This window comes from Prionailurus viverrinus, chromosome C2, assembly GCF_022837055.1.
Source record: "Prionailurus viverrinus isolate Anna chromosome C2, UM_Priviv_1.0, whole genome shotgun sequence".
NCBI lineage: Eukaryota > Metazoa > Chordata > Mammalia > Carnivora > Felidae > Prionailurus > Prionailurus viverrinus.
Window position 1 is genome coordinate 11,964,210 of NC_062569.1, and position 25,537 is coordinate 11,989,746.

Sequence of the window (25,537 nt, forward strand, 5' to 3'; positions counted from 1 at the left end):
GGACCATCATGGCATATGAATAAAATGTATGATATTAATTGTACAATATTCAATGAGCAGAAACATCTCCAAGTAGCCCTGGAGTTTATCCTACTTCCCCTGGGAGCAGAACCTCCTTTTTCCTAGTGGACGAAGCTACATCTAAGATCAGCTGTCGTACTCTACAGGATCAGGATTTTTGATCATCTCACAGACCAAATTTCCCACAGAATCAGAGGGGCTGGCTGTCTCAGAAGATTCTTATAAACAGCTGCATCCCAAATCCAGACTGCTTGGCGATAAGCACTCTTTACCTCCTTCCCCGCTACTCTGGCGACGTGAAAATGGAGAGCTGACAAGAGGGAAGGGCTGCTTCCTCTGGAGCAAAGCCCACACTGTGTCTAGAAGATGTCACAGCTGTATTTGTTAGGTCATCCAGAAAGTATACACTGAGACACAGTTATAAGGCAAAATACTTATTGGGGATAAGGTCTGAGAGATAAGTGGAAGGGAGTCAGTGGGGAAAGCTCAGGCCACACTCTGGACCAGACTCCTGTGTCAAGAGGGGTGGAAGGTGGTCATGTTTGGGGGGGGGGGGAAGAACCTCAGGCAGGTGCATTGTACTCAGCAGTGGAATGAAGGGCTTAACATCGTATGCAAAAAGGAAGCCCCTCTTAGGTTTTCACCAGGATTAAATGGAATTAGCTTTGTAGTTTTGATAATCTTCTTCACAAAAGAATGCAATTTCAGTTTCATTGGCGATTCTAGCTGCTTTTAGAGTCCTGTCTGCTTTCAAACAGGAATCTGTCATCTTCTCCCAAACTCCACATGAGTTCACTCGTCTGGTTTGTAAGCTTGGTGAGTAATCTTTACTTTATCGTATTTGTAATTTCTGAATGGTGGTGGGAGGCTGGTCCTTGAAGGCTCATCTTGCTTCAGAAGTACTATAAATCCCTATACAGTTGGGTCCAAATGAACTCTGTGATATACCACGGATTTAAATTGTAATGCCCAATGAACAAATGAGGTGACCTATAAGGGGAGCTTTGGAAGCCATGTAAAGAAATTCCTTTCGATTCAGCAATGTGCATTTTATGCATAGGTCCCCAGAGATCTTGCATATGTGCATAAGAAGAATTGTTCTGAGCATCTCCTGATGAGGCTCTGAGATACTTTTGGCCAGCCCAGTGGAAGGGGCCAGGACAAGCTTGCCTATAGAGGGGTTCCATGCTGGACAAAAGTGGCAAGGCCCTACTACCTATGTAATGCCCATCATTGGCTGGAGGCTGCTCGAGGACAGCATGGCCTTACTGTAGATTCTGGAGGCCCTCAAAGAGGAAGCTGCCAGCTAGCTGCACTCCTCATGGCAAATCACTCTTGAATGAGGTCTGAGAGGTGGCCCTCCCTGGCTGCCTCACTGGCCCTGGCGTGACTTTCGATGGGATAACGAAAGATGGAGTACACCATGAACTTCCGTATTGCTGACCTTGCCTTTGTGAGCTTTGCCTTTCTTCAATAAGATCTATTCCTTAATCTTCACGACGTGACCTTGTAGAATTAGTCCTGATATTTGGTGCGTAAACGGGAGGCCCATCCACGTATAATGATGTGATTGGCCCAAGTAGGAAGGTCACGGGTCCTCAATTCCTTGCTCTCCGGAGGACACCGCGGTGTCTGGGTAGGAGAGGCCCCGCAAGTACATGGTTGTGACTACAGCACCAGTGATCCACTGGGCCTCTTGGTCTTTCGAACCACTCCAACCGCTCACAGAAAGTGATACTCAATATGCCCTAATTGAATTAAATAACAGGGTTAGTTTTCAGCAGTCGCCAAGACGGTCATCTTCAATGAAATGACATCTCTTTAAGGTACAGTTTGTACAAAAATCTATAAGAGCGATAGAGTGGGTGGGTTTCCATCTCGTTGAGAAAGGAGGTGCCACCCATGCTCTTTGGAGTAGACAAGACTTTTAAAAACAGTTTCAGAACCAAAGGGCTGTACAGATGCTGGAACCCTGCACTAGATATTGTTGGACAACCTTATTGCCTGCCCCATCCTTCTAACTCTCCTCTGTACTTCAGGGTCTAGAAGTCTAGGAGCTGGATTTCTCAGAACCTCTTGCTTCCAGCCCCATGGATGTCATTTACATTCTGTCAATGAAAGGCACTCACACAAAGGTGGGGTAGAGGTAGACGCCATTTCTCCTTCCTTTAGTATGGACAGTAGACAGACACGGGCTTTGTATATATGCAATTTAATCTTCTCAGTGGCTTCTGAGTTTTCCTGGTCTTCACCTGACTCCAGGCTACAGGGGAGCCATGTGGGAAAGGGGTCACATGGGAAGTTAGCAGTGAGGTCCACGTCACTGACCCCTGCGTGACAGCAGCGTTTCTCCGTCTTACAAGGCTGTAACTGTAGTCGTGAAGCTGAAGGCTAATACCTGCTTCCTGCCTCTACCTTCTCCAACCCTTCCCACAGTTTTGTGATCACCAAATTGTCTGTATTAAAGCCCCATTTTCTTTGAAGCACTGGAGCTTGGTTTCAGTTTTTCTGAACGATAGCAGCCTGTGCATGATACTTTCCCCCAGTTCTCCATGTTTATGGCGACCATCTTCGGAAATTTCACGGAACGCTAAATCTTCAGCAACCATTTAATTCCGGGGCGGCCGTGACCGTGAGGACGCTTCTTCCTTATATCAAGCCCAGTTCTTCCTACTTGTCATTCTCCTTTGATGCGGTTCTATCATTTGTGACCATTCAGAATTAATGTGACCCCTTTCCCACATGGCAATCATTCATGTTTTGAAACAACTTTTTATTTCCTTCTACCTGCCAACCTCCTGCCCAATATTCTCTTCTCTAGCCGGTGTGACCTTAGTTTCTCTGTGATTTTCTCGTATCTATCGCCTTCTAAGAGTGAATTGTCCAGTAAATCATTTGACTGTTATTTTTTTTTTTTAATGTTTATTTATTTTTGAGAGAGAGAGACAGAGACAGAGAGACAGAGTGTGAGCGGGGGAGGAACAGAGAGAGAGGGAGACACAGGATCTGAAGCAGGCTCCAGACTCTGAGCTGTCAGCACAGAGCCCGATGTGGGACTCGAACCCATGAACTGTGAGATCATGACTTGAGATCATGATGCTTAGCCGACTGAGCCACCCAGGTGCCCCTCATTTGACTCTTATTTCTCTAGTTAAAATATTCCCCCACATATTTTAGCCAATGCCTGATACTTTCAAGTGGAAACAAAGTCAGTAATAAGTGGCCCATAAAAAAATTAATTAAAAGGGTAGGTTTGGGGGGAAAACATACTGTAAGGAAGACAGCAAAGGGTAGTATCTATGATATATAAAGAGTTCTTACAAATCGACAACAAAAAACAATTTGAAAAAAATTCCAAATATATGCATCAATAATTAATGGAAGATGTAACCCAAATGGCTGATAAACATACAGTATACTCTCAAATTCAACTAATAGGGAAAGAAAATACAAGTAACACAGAAATCTTTTTTCATGCTCATCAGACTGAGAAAATGATTGAAAAAGTGATGAAAGTAATTTCTAGCAGCGGGAACATGGCTAAAATTTCCCATGCTTTTATGATGCCAAAATAGAGTGTTAATACATTTTCTGAACATGCATTCTGGCGATGCCCACGAAAATGAAAATTACATAGGCCTCTGACCCTGAAGTTTCAATCCTGGGAACACATCCCCAGAAATACAATGCATATTGGTTTTACAGACCTTACGCCTTTCACAAAAATTAACTCAAAATATGCCTTTGATCTAAATGTAAAACTATATCATCTTTAGAAGATAATATGGGGGAAATATCGGAGATGTTGGGTTTGGTGGTGAGTTCTTAGGTGCAACAACAGAAGTATAATCCATTCAAGAAAAAATTGATAAGCTAGACTTCACTAAAATTAAAAAGTTCTGCTCTCTGAAAGACACTGTGAAGAGAATGAAGAGGCAAGCCATAGATTGGGAGAAAATATGGAGAAAATATAATACCCAATGAAGGACCTGTATCCAAATACATCCCTAATGAAGGAAATATAAAGATTCCTTAAAATTGTAAGAAATAGGGATGCCTGGGTGGCTCAGTTGGTTGAGCATCCAACTCTCAATTTAGGTGCGGGTCATGATCTCAGGGTTGGAGGATTGAGTCCTGCGTTGGGCTGGGCATGGAACCTGCTTCAGATTTCTCACATCCCCCCCTCCCTCTGCCTTTCTCCAGCTCACACGCATATGCTCGCTCTCTCTCTCTCAAAACCAAAAAAACAAACCAAAATAAAACCCAAAACAGTAGGAAACAAACTACCCAATCAAAAAATAAGCGGAAAGTACTGAAAACACAAAATGTTCTAATCTACATTATGGACCTTTGTTAATAATATATCAGTATTGGTGGGGTGCCTGGGTGGCTCAGTGAATTAAGCGTCGGACTTCAGCTCAGGTCATGATCTCACGGTTTGTGAGTTCGAGCCCCGCATTGAGGCTCTGTGCTGACAGCTCACAGCCTGGAGCCTGCTTCAGACTCTGTGTCTCCTTCTCTCTCTCTCTCTGCCGCTCCCCCACTCATGTTCTCCCTCTCTCTCTCTCTCTCTGTCTCCTCTCTCTCAAAAATAAATAAACATTAAAAACATTTTTTAAATATATCAGTATTGGTTCATGAATTGTAACAAAGGTACTACAATAATGCAAGATGTTAACAATGGGGAAACTGTATATGAGCAGGAGGTGTGTGGGAACTCTGTGTTATCTCTTCAATTTTTCTATACACCTTTGTTTTAATGCATGTGAATAATTTTATTCGTTTTCCACATTCAATTACGTATAAATGTGATTATGTGTATGATATGGTACACATGATATAGAATGTGTAACATTCATATATCACATATATAATGAGAAAGGAAAAATAATAATCAGCTATGTAGTTCCATTGACTCCGATCTCTAGATGGGTGCATTGAATTTTTCTCAGGTGAAGGTGAAGTCTGTGTCCATCCCAATCTGACACTGCAGCTCATTCTCCCTCGGGTGAGCTGGTGGTATATTAACCTCTGCAGTGCTTTACTGGTCATATTTCTGTTATACTTTTGGCACTTGACAACATCTGCCCAGCTTTATTCTTTGATGCTTCGTGAGGTCAGTCTCCTCTTACTGAGCGGACTGGTGATGGTGAATTCCTACTGTGTGCGGGCACCCTTCTGGGCATGTTACCCATGCTGGCTCATTTTGTCCTCACAGCCGTCCTGCAGGGCAGATAACACGTCAGCTCCACTCTCCAGAGGAGGGTGCGGAAACCGGAGAGATCGCTCAAGGCCACGGAATGAACCAGTAAACTGCCACACTGGGACCAGCACCAAAGTTTGGTTTCCCAGGGTACTCAAGTGCTTCTCAATCTTCACAATGACCTGGGGGTACTTGGTAAGAATACAGTAACTGTTCCTCCTTTAGAGAAGATTCATCAGGGTCGGGGGGGGGGGGGAGGGGGGGTGTTGTGGTAGGTCTAGAAATCTGAGAGTTTCACGGATTCCCCAGGTGACAGCCATGTATGATTCAGGGAGCATTCTTTGAGAAACTCTGAACCTTAGTAAAAGAAGAAATGGGCACTAACGAAAAAGCAAAAACACACAGGTGAGCATTGTGGCTGCATGCTCAGCCTGAGAAGCGTTAATATCAGAAAACAGAAACTGGATTCACAGAAGTCAGTGGAACGTGGCATTTAAATCGCACAGCCACGAAATGCTCCCCGTGGCTGAATGCTATGAACCTGCTAATGAGGCTGCTTAAACCCAGGAGGCAACATTCGTGTTGAAGGGCCGGGAGAGGACGGGCCGGGGGACGGCCCAGCTCAGCCATCCGTCAGGTGGCCGGTTTTCCTGTCGTAGTAACAGTTGCTGAGGGTTCGGACACTGTAGCTGCTCAGGAGTCGCCCTCCCCCGGGCCCTCCGTGCACCCAGGCGGCAGCGACCATCTCGGACAGCCCCCCCCTCAACGTGGAGGTAACGAGGTTTCTATTTTGGGACCGGGCACTAGAGAGCAGGGGAGCGTGTGTGAGGTCCCTGCAGGGCGCTCCTCTGGGCAGTAGGCAGGCAGCCAGCTGGACGCTGACGTGCAGCGGGCCAAAGGGGGTCCCAGGGTGCCCCTTCGAGGGAGCAAAGTGGTGGCTGAGCCAACAGGGGGGCAGCGTCTGCAGGCCAGAGGCCTGGGAGTTCACCTGATTCCGTCTGTTCTCGTTTGCTCTCCACAGCAAGCTCTCGTTGGCCCAAGTTCCTCAACCTCTTACTGGGAACTGGGGCCTTCTAGAAATCCGAAGAGCAGTGGCGCTTATAAAACTCCAGATACGGGGGGGGGGGGGGGGGGGGGGGGGGGGTAGCTTATTCCGAATAAATCCAAATCTCCCATGACCCAGGCAGAACGATTTAAAACTCTCCAGGTGTTACCAATGTGCATCCAAATTTGGGAGCAAGTCAGCTGTGTAGGAGTCTTGCCCGAGACAGTTCTAGCTACTAATTTTTAAAACAATTAGGAGACGGTTAGCTAATATTCAACAGAAGAAATCGTGTTGGTAGTTAAATCACATCTGACTTTAAAGGAGAAACAGTCTTATTTCAACGGTAGGCTGCGGGGAGCCTGGGTGGCTCAGTCGGTTGAGCATCCAAGCTGGGCTCGGGTGGTGATTTGACAGCTCGTGAGTTCGAGCCCTGGGTCAGGCTCTGGGCTGACCACTCAGAGCCTGGAGCCTGCTTGGGATTCTGTGTCTCCCTCTCCCTCTGCCCCTCCCCGACTCGTGCTCAGTCTCTCTCTGTCTCTCAAAAATACATAAAACATCAAAAAAATTAAAAAAAAAGTAGGTTGCAAGCCACCTGGCTGTTCACTGTAATTAACTTGCTGAATTAAAAAGAAAATGGCAGGATACACCCCAAAACAATGAAACAGGAATCTCAAGGTCCGGGGCTTGGATGTGCCTAGTTTTTTGAAGGACCCCAGGTGGTTTCCCAGGTGATATCAACAAGGCTGGAAACCATATTGATCAGGACGTACTCCTCCTAGGAGTTCTTTTTATTATTTTTTTAAATTTTTAAAAGTTTATTTCTTGAGAGAGAGTGATAGAGAGAGCCACAAGGGGGCGGGCGGGGTGGGGGGAGCAGAGAAAGAGGGAGAGAGAAAAATCCCAAGCAGGCTCCACACTGCCAGCACAGAGCCCAATGCGAGGCTTGAACTCATGAACTGCTAGATCATGGTCTGAGCTGAAACTGAGTCAGATGCTTAACCGACTGAGCTACCCAGGCACCCCGACTCCTCCTGGGAGTTCTACTGAGTTTCGTGCTGCTGAAGGTGGTCCTGTGGGTGATCCAGCGGGCTTTGCAAATGTGAAAGGAAGGCTCCCCAGGACCTTGCATCCCCCAGCGGGAGTACACAGTAAAAGTACCACCTGCTATTGGCTAAGTACCTCCAGATGTCCTGGAGCAAAACCGGATACAAAATTGTAAGATGGTTTCTTTTTCACTTTGCTCCTTTCACGCGGCCTATGTTTTGTCCTCCTGGCTTGAGTTTTTCTGATTAAGAAGTCTCCAGTAAGTCTCCCCTTTCCCCTTTGATGTCATTTCTCTTTTATTCTCAACTGCTTGTAAGATCTTTCTCTGTTTTCGGTTTCCAGCAGTTTGACTCCGAAGTGCTTAGGTGGAGTTTTCTTTGTCTTTCTTTTCTGAGGGTTCTCTGAGCTTCCTGTACTGGTTCGTAAGTGGTTTGGTGTCGTCTATCAGTTTTGGAAAGTTCTCAGCCTTTATCTCTTCAAATATTTCTTTGGCCCTGTTCGCTCTCTCCTCACCTTCTGAGACTCCAGCTGCATGCAGGTTAGAACATTTGGTATTGGTTTATAGATGTTAGGTTAATCTTTCTACTTTTTCAATGTCTTTTCTCCATGGGGTTCAGTCTGGTCATTTCTCTTGACCTATTCGAGTGGTAGCATCAATTATTTCTTGGGACTTTTCACATTCTGAGTAGGAGTCGGGATATCTTCCCTGAGTGACATTACAAGCCCCATTTTATTTTGTAAGGTTTATTTATTTATTTTTGAGAGAGAGAGAGAGAGAGAGAGAGAGAGAGGAGAGAACAAGCACGGGTAGAATAGAGAGAGAGAGAGAGGAAGAAAGAAAACCCAAGCAAGCTCCCCACTGTCAGCCCAGGGCTCGATCTCACGAACTGCAAGATCATGACCTGAGCCGAAATCAAGAGTTGGATGCTTAACTGCCTGAGCCACCCAGGTGCTCCACTAGCCACATCTTATGAACACACACACACACACACACACACACACACACAGAGTCACAAGAAGGCTGAGTAACCTTCCTGAAGTCACATAGCATGTGGCTGTCATGTATATGGAATACAATTATCATAAACATTTTTAAAAATCTATTGTAAGTAATAAATTGTATACATGTTCTTAGGAATCTCACTAACTTACAGATATTCCATGGTAGTTGTTAGTTGGGGAGGATTATGAGATACCCTGCCTCCAAACCAGAAGTGTATCTCCTATTCCGTTTATGATTCCAGTATGATTCCAGATCCATTATGGGGATCTTCCTTGGATTCAAGCATGAAGGATGAGATGTGCCAGCAAAAGGGGTTAATTAGAAGCAAGTGACAACTTTCTCACATGTGAATGGAACAGGGTACCACTTTTGATGTCCCACGCCCTGCATGTCCACCAGGTACCCACGGCAGGTGCCCACGGGTGAGCCTGGCCAGTAGCCCTCGTCTCAGCAAGAATCTATAAGCAGCCATCTAAGAAGCAAAGGCTGGCCAGGGTCTGGCTGAAGACAAAGCCTTTCTTTCTTTTTTCTTTTTAAATTATTATTTATTTGAGAGACAGAGAGAGTGAGGGAAGGGCGGAGAGAGGGAGACAGAGGATCTGAAGCAGGCTCTGTGCTGACAGCAGTTAGCCTGAACCGGGGCTCGAACTCACAACTGTCAGATCATGACCTGAGCCGGAGTCAGACGCTTAACCACCTGAGCCACCCAGGCGCCCCGATACAAAGCCTTCCTTAGGGAAGCATCCCTCTATGTTTTCTCCCCTAAACCCTGAGGCCCAACTCTCACAAATTCACACTGAGCAGAAGGAATGGAATAGGACCGCCATTCTGTCAAACCAACTTGTCTTTTGACATTTTCTCTTTCCCATATCCCCTCATATCCCTTTGCAGTGTGAATTCCCGGTCATTAGAGATTCATTTATTCATTTACTCAGCAAAGCTTTGAGTTTCTGCTCTGTACCTTGGTGTTCTGAGGCTCCTGGAGCACCCAGGGTTGTGCCCTGCTCCCTGGAGTCCCTCAAGGAGGTGGCAGGACTCCAGCAGGGAAGGTTGAAGATGCCTCCCAGGGGACTGGGCCGCAGGCACAGGAGCCCCCTGCTTCTCCAAGAATTCCTAAACCCCGAATGTATCAGGGAAGTGATGGGACAATTGGATTCCAAGGTGATTTGTCCAGGACAATGGCCATAATCAATACAGATGCACGAACAGTAGCAAAAACAAACTCTTAGAGCTTGTTATATGCCAGGCACTGTTTTTTGCATTTTACACATTTCGAGTCATGCCATCTTCTCAACATCCCTACAAGGCAGAGACTATTATTCCCACTATACAGATGAGGAAATTGAGGCAGAGAGAGGGTGAGTAGCTCCCATGAGTGCTCACAGCTCATAAGTAGCAGAGGCAGGATTTGATCTCAAGGAGTCTTACTCCGGGCTTTCAACGTAATGCCTTGGCATCATGTAGGACCTCTGCAAAACCTCTGGGGAGTGGGGAGCTTTCTAGCATGACTGAGGTTGATATTTCTGCCAGCTCAGCAAGGCGAGGGCTTAGCGGCAGTGTTAAGAGTAGTCAGTTCTACCGGAGGAATACTAAGGATCATCATAACCACCAGGGGGGATGAGAAGGTCTCTGATCTCCTGGAGGGGACTAGGCGATGTTGATAGCTGCTTCTCTGGTCTAGGCAACTCGAACCTAGACTCTGCCAAGGCAAGGTCTCAGGGTCAGAATGGAAGCCCTTGTTGCAGCCAGTAAAGGTGACAGTGAGAGGACCATAAGAAATGTCAGCCTATGTGGGTGCAAGTTGCTGGCTGTGATTCCAAAGACAGATGTGGTTCCAGCAAGACTGACTGACAGGGTTGGGGAGAGGCAGGAGTGGATGGAGCTTGGAGAGAATTCCTGGAGACCTTGGAACAGAGGGCAAGGAGACTTTTACTGCAGGCTTACAAGGCCAGAGGAAGGAAGAGGGCTGTTAAGAGTGCAGAGATAGTTTGGACAGACAAGAGACAGCTTCCCTTCCTAGAAGTCTGGAGGAGGAAGTGGGGTTTTGAGAACAGGAGCCAGAGAACAGGCACAGAACAGAAGCCCAGGTAGAAGAAGGTAGCTGGAAGGAGGTGGGGGAGAGTCGCTGGGGTGTCTTAGGCTAGTATCCCTCCCCCCACCCCGGCCGGGAACTGAGAGGATGCTGACCTTGCCAGCAATGAAAAAGGCTTGTGGGCTAATGAATCAGTTCCATCTGACCCACTGGGCCCCCGATCTGAAGTGAAGTCCATGGAGAATCAGCCAAATTAAAAAATATTCCTCGGCTTGGTCACAAATCTTAAATCTGGGGATATACCCAGAGGTCCCACTGTGATACTAAAGCTAAATTATACATTGAGTCCTAAGCCTGGAATACTATGATTTTTCTGTCTCAGACAGGTGTTCATTAAAGGTCACTCGGCAACCCCTGAAACACAGTCTTTGACACCGTAATAGCTGAGAGCTTGAACCCCTTTTTTCTGTCATTGCTCTGGATTTTGGCTTCCGGCTCACAGTTGAGGAGGTAGAAAAAATGACTTTGTTTTCGCCCATGGTGCTTGGTAGTTAGTTTTTTTTTTTTTAAGGTTTTTTTTTCATTATAAAAGTGATAGATGGTTATTAAAAATGTGAAGAAAATATAGAAAAATGGAAGCATAAAAGCATTCCCAGTCCAGTTTACCCACCAAGTGTAGATATTAATGTTTCAATATTTTCCTGCCAGTCTGGTCTTCTATGTGGAGGGATTTTTCTAACTTAATTAAGATCACACTGGATACATGATTATCTAGCTTGAATTTTTTTATTTGTCATGATGCCATAGCATTTTCCAGATGAGCACCCTTTAACTTCTAACTGAAAAAGTTTTAAACCACAGTCAACTTTCAAGACAATTGAAATTCAAGAAATACTACAATGAACACCCATTTATCGTCTACCCAGCTTTATCAGTTGTTAATACTTTGCCACATTTGTATTATCTCCCCTGTCTTACATATTCAATATTAATAATATTACTATTTTCTTCTGAATCATTTGAGATCAAGTCAAAGATTTTATGATCCTTTATTCCTCAGTATTTCAAGAGTATCTCCTAAGAACAAGGACACGCTTTTATAATCACAACAAAATGATCAAATTTAGGGCATTTAATATTGATCCAATAGAATTATCTAATTTGGATTATCTTATTCAAATTATGCCAATTTTGCTCCAAACAATGTCTTATAGAGCAATATTTTTTCCAAACTAGATTCTATCCAGGGTAATATATTAAACGTAGCAGACATATCTCCTGAGTTTCCTTTCATCTTAAAGGGCTCCTCAGAAGCATACTGGGTGTAGTCTGGAACCAGGCAGTACTCAGAGAGCAGAGATATGAGGGGAGATAATGCAGGCCATTCCCAGTTGGTAGGTGGCAGAATGAACAAGGGACCTTATACACAAGGCATGCCTTGGGCATCTGAAAGACAAGCGGAGCCCCACACCAGCCCCCCAAACCTTAAAAGTGTGTAAAGAATCCTTAACTGGTTTCAGTCATGTATACCGTGCAGGTGTTCTCAACAGCACGTCACCATCTCAAGGCGATGTCCTTGGAACAGTCTCTGGGAGCAGGAAAGGCAAGTGGAACCCACATTCCAAGGACAGGGGCAGAAGCCAGGAGCTCCTGGTGCCCACATATGGCTCACAGGTCAACCGGCAGTCATGTCCCCTCGACGCCCTTCCACAACAGCTCCTCAGTTGACTTTTGATTCGTATGAATGAACGTTTTGCAGAGTAGGGGCTTGTGGTTTAATAGCATGACCCTCGGTTGATACTTGTATCTATGCCTGAGAGCCCACTAGGTGCGCTGAGTATAGTTTACCTAAAGATTTCGGCATAAACTTTCCAGTGGCTTCCAGTGGTTTTCCACTATAAATAAAGTCATGGTGAACTTTTACGTAAAGCACTGAAGGGAAAGTTTCTTTAAGGGAGGGTCTCTGGGGTGAAAGGAGTCAAGGAGTGTGGACATCTGGAAAGTCCTGACGCCTTGTGAAACTGCTTTCCACACGAGTTGTGCTGGCCCATCATGGTGCTTGGAGACGGCTGCCTGGGATTCTTGTTTGAGATGAGCTCTGTCTGTGTATTTCTCTGTAACTTACGTGGGATGATCGTGCACAGAGCTGGGAAGAACTTGCATGAGCTCACTGAGACCAGAAGTTGGGAACCCAGACACCTCTGGGGTCCTCAGGAACCACCAATGAGTGAAAAGGGCTCGCAGGGATTGGTGAGTGACACAGGCTTCCACAGGATACAGTTGCCCCTCACCTCCAGCTAATTGTTGCCAGCCTTTGCGGAAAAACTGGTGCTGACTCACAGCTTCCAAGTTTTCAACAGAGGCAGGAAATCTCGATTTTTGTGTACAACGTGCCATTTTGAAACGTTGCCGGTTAATTAAAACGTTTTTTTAGACCTTGTGTAAGTGAAACAAAACACATCTGTGGGATGGCTGTGCCTTGGAAACTACCAGTTCATGGCTGTGCTCTAGATTTTTCTTAAAACCTCCACGCTGTTCAATATTTCTTTTCTTCTTGGCATCCTCTTGACTGGATTTCCAGGCACCAGATTTTCAGGGTTCCTCCCTTAATCTCAGCCCACGGCACCGTGCTTTATCTTTTGTGTGTATCCTTAATGCTCGAAAGTTGCCCCTGAACTCTAGTATCAGTCTTGTTGTTGAGCTTCTGATATGGTGACACATCGGACGGAGGCGTTAGGATGTGTCTGTCTTCTCGGTTTACCCAGAGTCATGTGTGGTCAGGAGGATCTAAGACTTGGATTTGGTTCTCTTGAACCCATGTGTGGCAGAGATATTTGCTGCTAGGTTAGTTGATAGGCTTCTGCTCCTTCACAGTCCTCACTTCCCTTGCAGGGCGTCTGGGTCATGTGACTAGTTCTGACCAATGGTCTATGAGTACAAGTGATGCGTGTCACTTCCCCGGGGAAGCACGTACAGCCAGTGTGCATCCCCTCCTGCGCCCAGCCCCAGCTCTCCTCCCCTTCGTCTGTGACTGCCGATGGCATTGTTGAATCTCCGCATGGAGGGTGGCTGCCGGGGGCCTGGTTAAGGATTGTAACACAAAGGATTTACAGATTCGCCATGATCCTGTTATTTGACACGTGCAGGAAATGGGTGAAGTGTGTGTTCTCTCTAAGTCAGGGTCTACCCTGCAGAATAGGCATAGAGAGAGAAGAAAATTTTCCCAGTGTTATCATTCCTTTTTGGAATTTAGTTGTTAACATTCAAAATAACTTCTGGGGGGGCACCCGAGGGGCTCAGTCCGTCAAGCATCTGACTCTTGGTTTCCCATCAGGTTATGATCTCACGGTTTGTGAGTTCGAGCCCCACACCCGGCCCCGTGATGACCGTGTGGAGTCTGCTTTGGATTCTCTGTCTCCTCTCTCTGCCCCTCCCCCGCTCCTGCACTCGCTGTCTCTCTCTCAAAAATAAACATTAAAAAAATAATAACTCCTTGAATTGAACGAGGAATAAACATCTAAATTCTACAGAAAAGGAAACTGAGGCTAAGGGTTTGTCTGATTCCAAAGCATGTTCTTTTTTCTGTTGTACCCTCCTGAGCAGAAATTGGATGGGTGCAGAACATAGGCACTAGTAGAACTAATTAGTAGAGAATTAGAGACATCCTTCTTCATTCGAAGAAAATCCCAGGGCGAAGGCTACTGTTACTTTCACTTGTTTTTAATTTGAAGGTAAAAGACAGTACATGGGGAGAAGAAATCAGAGCAATACAAAGCTGCAAAAGCCATGCTTTTCATTTGCTCTAGAAATTCCAGTTCTTTCCTCAGATGATGTTCCTGGGAGTCAGGAGAGTGAAGCCTTCCAACAGCTTCCAACAAACTAGAAAACCCAACATTTTACTTCCGATAATGTATTTTCTAACCATAGGTGACGAACATGTCCGTGCTTTGCAAAATCGTCATTTGATTTTTGTTTTCCTCTCTCAAAGATCAGACTCTCTACCTTTGTCAACTTTTGTTAAGTTACATTTTTCTAACTTATTCTGAGAACGATACAGTTGACAGCTGCAGCTTTCCTCGGCTGTTTTGTTCAGTCTTAGGTTGAGAGGGGGGATAGTCGAAAACACATTTCCCTTCTCTCCCTTCGAGCTCAGCACACCTCGAAAGTTCTTTCCCGGGGAACGAGTTTGCAATGCTCAAGTGGGCTGCACGCGTCAGCCAGGGTAGCTGGAGGACGCCCAGCAGGACGGGCTCAGAGGCGTATTAGAGCAGCACCATTTCCATATGAGGGTTTCCTATCGCTGTGAGTGGACTCCACGCCAGCTGGGAGCTTAGATCCCATTCAGGGACATTGTGTCATTGGGATGCAGATGCACTAGAGGCTCAGCGGACCCCCGTACGTACTGGAAGTTGAGGTATAGGCTGCCATCTTGCATTTCTCCGACAGCACAGATCGCTAGTGCGTGTCGAACCGCAACAAGAGCCTGTGTGTTTGCAGGGCAAGGAGGTTTGCAGATCTCACTTTAAGGGTACCTGTGTCTCTTCCCTGGCTTGGATTTGCAACAATTGTGACAGATTTGATGATTGGGGGGCAACCATCCTCAATCTCTCCTGTTACTTCCCTGGGAAGAACACACTTCACTGTCCCGGGGGTGTTGGGTTGGGCCACATGACCTGATACAGCTCAAGAGGGTGGCAGTTGCAACATGCAAGTTCCAAGCCTCATCCTGAAGAGGCATCCTAGTTCCCCTTGTCCATCTACTATTGTTGCAGAAAAAGACAAGTCCCAGATAGCCTGCTGGTCCCGTCATGACATTGGACAAGCTGCTTCACCTCTGCGGAAGTCGGTTTTCTCACCGGCTGAATGGGAATAACGGTTGTGTACATTACGTGGTTGTTGTTAGGATCAGATGAGAGAATGCTTGCCAAAGGCCCAGAGCTGTAAATACTTACAGAATGTTGGTTACTGTCTTCTCACCGCATTGAGATTTGTAAAGGTAATAATTAATTACATCCCTCTTCTCACCCATTTCTGATTCAACTGAGGAGAGCACTGGAGATCAAGAAGGCACAGTGATCCAGAAGGCAGACTCTAGGAGCAAGGGGCCCGGCTGTGACCTGGGACTAGTTACCTAACATTTCCCTGTCTCCGTTTCATCGGTGGCTTAGTGGGATTAATAATAGCACCCACCTTGTGTTAGTTTCCTACTGTTGCTGTAACAAATTACCACAGACTCGGTGGTTAAAAACAACACACACTGATTACCCTATAGTTACGTGAGTCAGAAGTCTGAAATGGGCCTCCCTGAGCTGAACTCAAGGTGTTGGTGGGAGCTCTGTTCCTTTCGGGAGGCTCTAGGGGAGAATCGACTGTCTTGCCTTTTCCAGCTTCTGGAGGTCACCTGTACCCCTTGGCTCATGCATGGTCCCTTCCTCCGTTTTCAAAGCCCAGCCTTTCTCATGTTGTTTCAACTAACTCTTATGCTTCCTTCTTCCTTTTTAAAGGACCCTTATGAGTATACCCGGCCCACCTGAATAATCTGGGATAATCTGATTCACAACTTTAATTCCTTAATTTTCCCGTTGTTGTGTAACCACCGCCATATTCCCTAGTTTCAGGGCTTAGGGTGTGGACATCTTTGTGAGGCCTACCATCTACCTCACAGGGTTTTATGATGATTAAATGAATTAATGTATGTAAACCATTTGGAACAGAGTCTTGCACATCTTGAGCATTATATAAGAGTCGGCTACTGATATTTTTCAAGCAAAAGTCAAGAATATCAGAATTGTTGTAGGGCTAGATTTGAGTGTAAGATACAGACAAGGGGCCAAATGGGTTTCCCATACTTTCTCCTTTGAATTGAACTTACACATCTGGTCGTAGGTCAAACCCCTGCACATCTTCAGACCTTTCCTGGCAGGAGTGGGTCCTCCCTACGGGGCAAACCGCATGGAGAGAAGGGCAGGTGAGGAGACAGCGAGAGACCCGGAAGGTTTCATGCAGCTGCAATGATACTCGCCTCATCTCAATAACCGGACACGGCACCTCTCCTCTTGTGAGGAGGAGCCCAGAGAGAAATACTTCTGGGGGAGGAGAAGAGCTTATGCTATGGGCCACCAGGAATTCAGGGAGAGGAAGAAAATGTTTTTCCCACGGAGCCTATGGTCCACGAGGCCAGGTGGGAAAGACTCGCTCTCTGCTCCGTATCTCTTTACCCGGTTGGTCAGGACTGAACCTGCTCTTGCTCCTTTTAGATGAGATAAAAGCTTTCATCGGAGTCATTTCACTTAAGTTGGCTTCTCCTGAGGTAGCCGTGCTAGCCTGAGAAAGTGCCCAAACGTAGCTATGGCCGCACATCAGCTGCCGTGTAGCCTAGGTTTAAATGGAGATGCTTGAGACCATGTGCACCCACATGCACAAACATAGGTATTATATATACAATATATAACCTCAAAGTCTGGACTGCTTTCGACACGGCACCCCCACCCCCATCCCCTTACCTGCACAAAGAAGAGGTCGTGTGAGGACACAAGGAGCAGCTGGCTTCCAGGAAGAGGGTCCTCATCAGAAGCCAACCACGGTGTCACCTTGATCTTGGACTTCTCGCCTCCAGAGCTGTAAGGAAATAAAATTCTCTTGTTGAGGCCACCTAGTCTGTGGTATTTTGTTACGGCAGCCTGAGTAGACAAAGACAATAGCTAAGGCTTTTTTCCCTTGGTGTTTGTCCGGTAACCTCTATGGCAGCTTTGCCCTTCGGCCCCAGTTGTGACATGTGTTCTCTTCTGGGTGGAAGCTCTGAAGGGTAGTGCACAGTTCACCGTTTCCTCTTCATCCTGCCAGGCCAACTGTGGAAGCCCGTGTGGAGAAGCGGCTTACGTCTGCCTTGGGTCCTGAGTGACCAGACGAGCAGAGCGCCTTCCGGGTCACATGTGTGGCGTGAGACAGGGAGAGGTTTGTGGTGTTATGCCCCTGAGTGTTGGGATACTTGTTTCTACAGCGCTACATGGCCTGTTCTGACTGATCTCCTGTCTCCAGGACGTCCCTGCAGAGCACAGATAACAAAGGAGTTAATCGTGGCTTTCTATTCCGAAGCCTAAAGCCCAGGAATGCAGACAATGCATTTGAGATACCAGCTGGAGATACAAGACCTCCTCTGGACCTAGAGAAACGACATATGGAAAACCAGGGAGGAAGCAAAGAGCTCAGACCCCAGTGTATCCCTGGGTCCACGTTCCCCGCCCGTGCCTCTCCGAGGTGGGCAGTTTCTCTCGCAAACCCGTAGATGCTTTTGGAGATGTAAGAGCTGGTGGGATTCCGGTCCCCGTCTAGAAAAACTCTGCACATACTCAATGAGGAGCAGATAAGGTCTTTGAAATGTGTCTACAGCTGCGTCGCTTCATGGAGTTGTCTCCCATTCACTGACAGGAGGTCAAGAGAAGGGACCCATGTGCCTAACACAGGCGCGTGGAGGAGAGGCCTCACTGGCCCCTTCTGTCTGGGATTGGGGGAGAGTATGGCGGTGCTCACTCGTGGTCTAAGGCCCGCTGAGCACGCAAGGCATCTCCTGCTCTGTTCCTGACTACCTCCCCTGACACATTCCCCATCATCTGCCTTCATTTCAGCCCCAGTAAGTTACTGATGCTTCCCTAAATCTCCTCAGCTACTCTATGCCGTTGTGTCGTAGCCTTTGCTCTCCCTTCTACCTGACATTCTCTTCCTGTCCCTTATTGGACTGATGCATCCCTTGAGGTTCACTTGACTTGCTGCCTCCTCTGGGAAACATTTCCTATTTCATCAATGCCATTAGTCACTTTTCCCTTTATCTACTGATGTGCCTAACACTTCCTGCTACTTAACAAAATTTCAACAAATCTTTCCGAAATACTAGCTGTGAGCCAGGTGTTGTGATCCCCAGAGTGAATACTGGTGAACAGAGCAAATAGGGTTCTGCCTCAAGGGGCCCCCGTTCCAGGTACTATTTCGGCATGACAAATCTCCTCCAAACTTAGCAGTGTAGAGCAACCAACCATCTTATCTCATGTGGCTTCTGTGGTCAGGAATTCAGGAAAGGCTCCAGCTGGGTACTTTTAGCTTGGGGTCCTCGTGGAGTTGCGGTTAAATGGTGACTGCAGCTGGAACAACAGAGGAGGGCAGAGTGTGGGGACACATCAGTTTGCCAAGCATCTGTCTCCTTTAATGTGGGCTCAGAGCCTCTCTGTATGGTCTCTCTGCATGGGCTAGTTTGGGCTTCCTCTCAGCATGCCATCCTCAGGGCAGTCTGACTGCTTGCATGGCATCTGAAGACCCCCAGAGTGAGTATTCCAGAAGGCAAGGCAGAGGTTATATTGCCTTTTGGGACTTAGCTTCAGAAATTGCACAGTCACTTTTCTTGCATTGTCTCAGTTAGAAGGGAATCACCAGCCTGATCAGATTTAACAACGGGGGAATTAGGCTCTACCTCTTGATGGGAGAATAAAAAGTTCTAGAAGAGCATGTGACACAGGAGAAGTCATTACAATCAGTTTTGGAAAATAAAGACTGCCATGGTTTCCTCTAGTACTTGCCAAACTTTAATGCAAGCCCACCTCCCTCTCTAGACCATAAGCTTGTTGAAGGCATGAATTAGGTCTTATTATTTATTCTTAGAACTCAGCACAACATCTGGAAGAGAGAAGTCACTCAGTATATACATGGAATTAATCAATGAGTTCTCCATTTTTTTCTCTTCCAGGTTCAGAGAATCCTGAATTCTATAAACAGAAATTATTATCTATTATTTTAATTAAGATAATGAATACTTCTGCAAGGGTTATTTAGTTTCTCAAAATAACAAATTTTCTAAGTATCCAGTAGGCTTTTTTTTTTTTTAGCTGTCAAAGTCAAATTTCTAAAAGTTGCATAGAAACTTGACATGGACACAAAATTGATTTTTTTTTTCACATAGTCCTTCTAAGTACTTTGGTTCCTCATGCTGAAACATCTCCACCTTGAGGACTCTGCCTGCCAGATGAAAACTGGCAGCATCCTTTGTTTTTGTTTTGTTTTGTTTTTAAGTTTATTTATTTTGAGAATCAGAGAGTGTGAGTGGGGGGAGGGGTAGAGAGAGGGAGAAAGAGAATCCCAAACAAGCTCTGTGCTGTGAGCACAGAGCCCGACGTGGGGCTCGATCCCACAAACCGTGAGATCATGACCCACGCCGAAATCAAGAGTTGGATGCTTCACCAACTGAGCCACCCAGGCGCCTCATATCAGCATCCTTTGAAGGGTTAAAGTTTTAATAGAACCTAGGCTTCCCCAGGGCAATGCGGGTCTAGATACTCTGCTGTATTGAAACCCCAGACTTGACTTTCCCCAGAATCACATAGCTCCTTACCTCGGAAGCCACAAGACTCTTCCCCTTCTCTCTGAATGGCACCCTAGCAACCAGCACACCCTGAAGATTTGCTGGAGCTGCTTCACTAGAGAACAAATCTGAGATGTCCCTAAACACAGTTTGCAGTCGCAATTAGACTGAAGGGCGCTGGCCAGTGCATTGTGGCAAGACGCTGAGTGAGGACTCCTCCCATCCCATTTCGAAAAAATTTTAGGCAGGATGAAGCAGGACCAATACCAGATGCTTGTGTGGTGACACAGAAAATAGGAGCCATTTGCCAAGCTTCCTTAGGTAGCTTTTTCGTTTCCTTGTCCCATTCATGTCTTGTTTACGGTACTCAGTTGACTTGTATTTATGATCGTATACTATATGTATATTATTATGACCATGAACAGTTACCTTAGTTATAAACATTGATGAGAGCTTCTATTATTTCTATTATTAAGGTCTCGTCCTAAACACTTTACCCACCTCAGCTGATGCTGAAACTCTGCTATGTTAATACTCTCTTCCCCATGTGGGGGGTTCAGAGAGATTAAAATTTTACCCAAGGTAACAGAAGCAGAAGAGCGGGGTTCGAACACTCTCATGACTGATTCCAGTGTTTCTAAGAGCCTGGAGCTTTTCTCTGACTCGAGACGTAATCGTAAGGAGTGGAGGAAGTTCCGACAGTACTTGTATGTGCAACCTCTGTCCCCACAGGCTCTACTCTGGCCACCAGCTCCCCCTCAGGGCTTCTCTGCCTCTATGACAGTCTTGTTGCCTAGAAGAGGGTGTTGAGGTGGCTCCCCCTTGTGAGAGCCCAGCTGTTACTGCTGTGGAGGTTGGCAGCTGCAGGTGGCCCAGCTGGTATGTGGTCCCTTGGCCATTTCTTGGGGGTCCTGAGGAGGGGAGGTGCAGCATTGTCAGCCGTAAGGAGCGTGAGGTTTTGAGAGAGAGGACTGTGCCATGAGTCTTCGTTCAGCTGTCTGCTGGTTGCATGATCCTGGGCAAACCTGACCCTCGGTTTGCTCATTTGAAACAGGACTTAATGATACCTGTCTTGCCTTCCTCTCTGATCACTGTGGGAATCAAATGACTTAACCTTGGGGGAGATTGCTCCGTGAAGTGTAAAATTTGACAAAATGTTGGTCATTTTTATCAGGGATGATCAGCAGGGTTGGTGTCCCTCAGGGACAAGGCTGCCACATAGGAAGGGGATTGCACAGTGGAGGAGGGGTAGATAGGTTCCTGAAGACTGCAGCTGCTGGGAAAGATTTTTGAGATGTGCTATTTGGTTGCAGTCATTACTGTTGGGACAGGGCGGGATAGTGAGGCTGGACTGATGCACCAGAGATGAAAAAGCACAGCTATTAAGACAGTAAAATCTTGCCAATTGTATATGAGAATGGAAAAAAAAAACATCTTTGCCAAAGTACATGTCAGGCCTTCATTTATTCCTTCAACAAAATGTTTTTAGATGCCTGCTCTGTGCATAGCCCATGAGTTACTAGAACAGAATATTTAGATACCTGTTGACATAAAATTAATTTGATTAACTATAGAAATAAAGTGTTTAGACGGATACTTAGAAAATTAAGATAAATACGGGATTTTACTTTAAGTTTGCCGACTTCACAAGTTCCCAAGACATTCTGTTTCTTGCATTTGTGCACCACGCAGAGGACAGTTCAGAGGAGGAAGCATGATGTGGCAGGGTAAAGTTGTTTGTGGTGTCTGTTTGTTTGTCTTGCCCTGGATCTTGACCTTGGCACTTCTCCTCCTCAAACTTCAATTTTCCTATCTGAACAGTGCGGGTAATGATACTTTGTGGCCGTCAGGGGACCGGATGGGACTTCCGTACCATGTTTGGTAAGCGATGAGCAGTCAACAAATGTTAACGTCCTTTCTTGTGAAGGCTGGTGGCTTCTCATGGTATCAGGTAACCCTCCATAATCAATGCCGTTTGATTCTTCTCTTCTTGGAGTTCCCTACACCCTTGTCCTCATTGGCCCCCCCTGGGGTGGTAACCACGAGGCTGGCTTCCCTTTTGAGCAGGAGCCATTGACGACAGTGTGCCCTTCCCATGTGACTGCTCAGAACTTAGGTACAAATTCAGTACCGGTTTCTACCGCATGGGGAGTTTCATTCTGCAATCTTAGATGGGTCTGTGACACCTAAAGGCCAGTGTGCCTGAAAGACTCAATCAGATCTGTTCTCCTCTTGGAGAGAAAGCTCCTGTTTCAGACAAAGCCCAAAGCCCAGGAACCCTCCACATTTCTGAGTCAGGGCTTCTGTGGTGTATAAGCCAGAGGCTCTTTCTTCTGTCTGCCTGCCTGTCATGTCTTTGTAGCTTCAAGAGCTTTTCACCTGGCATCTCACTGATTTTTATGAACAAGGTAGTGATCTAGCAGCATCATCTGTCACCTACTGATCCCAGGATTTAAGCCACGAGTATGGCTGGCTGTAAAAATATCTGCTTTCCCTGTATTAGGGTAGGCTAACTGCCATAGCACACAATCCCCGGATTTGGGTGGCTTGGCACAATTGTTTGTCTTGCTAATGGAAAGTCCAGTTGGGTGTTCCTGGACAGCAAGCAGCCTTCCAAGTGGTCATATTGGGATCCAGTCCTGTGGTTTTGTCTGTAGGGTATATGGCTGTGTCCTCAGGGCCCTACCCATGTCCCTTTGGCCCCTTCTATTTCCTACCAATTCAATTTCAGCTTCCACAACCATCACCTGAACCTCTTTCCAGAGGCTCTCTCTGGCCCCCCCTGAGCTTGCTCTGCCCACATGTGTCAAAGTACCAGAAGTGTCCCCAAACTAATTCGTATTCCTCAAACAATGACTTATGAGGATTAGTATATAAATACCCCAGCTCCCTTGATCCTTAGGTGGGATAACTCTGGGGAGAGAAGGGGAAGAGCCCTATGCTGTTTACCATAGGATTAAGCTGCCTCGTCCACAGTGGTAACTTGTAAGATAGCATACTTTTTTTATTGGCTTTCTTCTTTCCCTACTTCCTCTCTCCACTCCTCTCTTGATGATTCCTGAGATCACCTTCCAAATTAACTACTTTCTGGAATGATCAAGTGAACTTTACTGGCTCAGGTAACTAAAAGGCACATGGTTAGAACGGGTTTCAGACATGACTGGATTCAGGGTTCAAACAATGTCTATTGTATATGGTTTCTCTCATCTTTGCTCTCTGCCTTCTGATATACTGGCTTTCTTCTCAATATCCAAGTTGTAGGAAGATGGCTGCAGTGGCCTCAAGCTGAATGTTTTCTCCCTTTTAAGTTGAAAGAGGAAGAGAATTAAACATTTTTCCAAGTTGAAAAGAAGGAGGGGGGGGAGGAGGAGGAGGAGGAGGAGGAGGAGGAGGAGAAGAAGAAGAAGAAGAAGGAAGAAGAAGAAGAAGAAGAAGAAGAAGAAGAAGAAGAAGAAGAAGAAGAATCTGATTCTTTCCCATTGGTTCTGATTGCTTGATGTGCCCATCCGCGAACCAATCACAGTGGAAGTGATTGTAATGTGTGATTGGCTTAACCCGGTCACATGCCGGCAGGCTAGTAGGACTGCCCTACATAACCTCATGGGCTGATGTGAGGGAGATGCGATCATCCCAAAAAAGTAGGCTGTTGCTGGCAGGTGGGATGGATGCTAGAGGGGCAGAGAGCACATGTCTCTGAAAATCCCTTTTTCCTCTGACAGTCTCTGGTTTGTAACTATGGTCTGTGCTTTTGCTAAAATGTTTCAGCGAGGTTTAAATGGGGGATAATGTGGACGGTGTATTGGCTTTGGAATCAGGAGTCCTGGGTTCTTGTCCTCCCGCACCAGCTGTAACTGAGTGAGTTCCTTCTCTTCTCAGATCCTCAGAGGGGGGGGATCTATAAAATGAGACATTTGGACACAATCTCTTCTAAGACCTTTCCCAGTTCGAACATGCCATGATTCTCTGATGCCCCTATTGTTCAGTCAAATGCCCATCTAGAAGGGAGAGGCAGCCAAACAGTTTCCCAACTGGAACCAAAACTTTAGAAATGTAAGATGTTCATGTAAATTCCTTTCTGTATACTTTATACTTTCTTGTATTTAACAGAACACCAAAGGGTTATACTTTAACGTTTTCACTGCCCTTGTGGTTAATCTCGCAATGAAATTATCCTGTTGCATTTGGGACCATGTCCCGTATTTCCATAACAACAGACTGGATAAGCCTTAGATACAGAAAAGTAATTATTGTTAATATAAAATCTACTGGAAACCCATTCTTCTGAACACTTTGCCCTTCCTTTAAAAAAGTATTTTCTTGAGAACAGTTTAATCCATCTGATCATGATTTAGTTTCTATTGACTCATCATTTTTCCTCAGCAGAAGTGATTTAACTTCCAAAAAGTATTTAAGAAGTAACTTCGACATTCTTTTTTGCCAGCAAATAGAAAATCACATTTATTTTTTTTTACCCTAGAACAAATGGATTTTAAACTTAAGTGTCTAGCCCAAAGCTATGAAAGCTTGGGCTTTGGTCTTGGGTTTAAACAGAGCAAAAGGTCTTCTTAACTTGGCTCAGAAAGTAGGCAAAGGTAATTTCCACCTGGCACGCCCCAGTACTGTTAACAGTTATTTATGTGGTATCTGTTCTGATGGGTGGGTTCTCCCGCCATATTTAGAACATCATTGCTCGGGAACTTGGCCATCTTCGTACTTGGAAAACCTCGTGGTGTCTCCTTCTTTATCATGTCTGGATGCAGCGTGGCCCTTGTTGGCAGAGACCTCTCCCGCCACTCTCGCCGGTTATGTAGGAGCAAGAACTCCATACGCCCTTGCCTACTTAGCTCTGCTCAGGAAATGAACATGTGAAGGTCACTGGCAAACATGGTGGCAAAGAGACTGGGGAAAGAGAACTAAGCTGAGGCACAGAGGTCTAGGATCTGGCCTTGCTCTGATAGTATCTGACTGTCGGACCCTGTGCAAGCCACGGACCCCATTGATGCCTTAGCGTCAATGCACTCACAGCACAGCTGTAAATGAGAGCGTTGGGCCACATCAGTGGTCTGCAGCCTCTGTATGGAGAATAAGCCCCAAGTGTTTATCAGTATGGTAGACGCACATTTCACTACTTCCGCGTGGATCTGCAAGACATTGTTTTGTTCCTCCAAGTGAACTTTTTTGGACAGAATTTATTTGCTAAACGTGACTACAACAATGTTTCTGGTTCCATATACAGTACCAGGACTTACTCTTCCTCCATCAAGAGGTGGAGTCTCTGTCTCCTCCTGGCGGCACGAGGCAGACTTTTGTGACTGTCTCAACTTTCTGAGTGACTTCTGAGCCCCAGTCCTCAAAGCGGAACAGCTTCTGCCTGGCTCTCTCACTCCGGTTTCTGTGCTGCAGAGACCACGTGGAGACAGAGAGGTCCCAGGAGCCCCAGCCCTGCCAGCTGCCAGCTGTTGGAGTCCTGCAGCCTGGGCACCAGTCGCATGAGTGAGCCAGCCTTCTGATGACTCCGGCTCTAGCCATTATCAGCCTGCAACTACATGACAGATACAAATGCCAACCACCTTGCCGAGGCCAGCAAACTCCCAGGTGGGTATGGGGTAAAAGCGAGATCATTGGTGTCGCTTCAAGCCACTAGTTTGGGGTGGCTTTTTAGGCAGAATGTACGACTGAACAACGGCTACCAAGTTCCCGTGCCACTGGGTGATAGGAATAGGGCTCAGCCATTTCACCCATGCTATTCTTTCCATGGAATTGTCTGAGTTGGGAGACATTACGTTGTCATGCTGTCAGGGGGTTATCTGGTCATGCTGCCCTTGAGGCCGCCATCTACATAG

General features: G+C 46.2%; 1 long non-coding RNA gene across 2 annotated transcripts; it reads left to right on the forward strand.

Moving 5' to 3' along the window:
• Nucleotides 1–584: 584 nt before the first annotated feature.
• Nucleotides 585–25,283, forward strand: LOC125175512 (uncharacterized). 2 transcript variants are annotated; one of them, XR_007155850.1, is made up of 3 exons: nucleotides 585–837; nucleotides 5,240–5,419; nucleotides 25,098–25,283. It is a non-coding gene; the product is annotated as an uncharacterized LOC125175512 (long non-coding RNA). The 2 variants fall into 2 exon arrangements; XR_007155851.1 differs by lacking the exon at nucleotides 25,098–25,283 and adding an exon at nucleotides 15,121–15,175.
• Nucleotides 25,284–25,537: the final 254 nt, after the last annotated feature.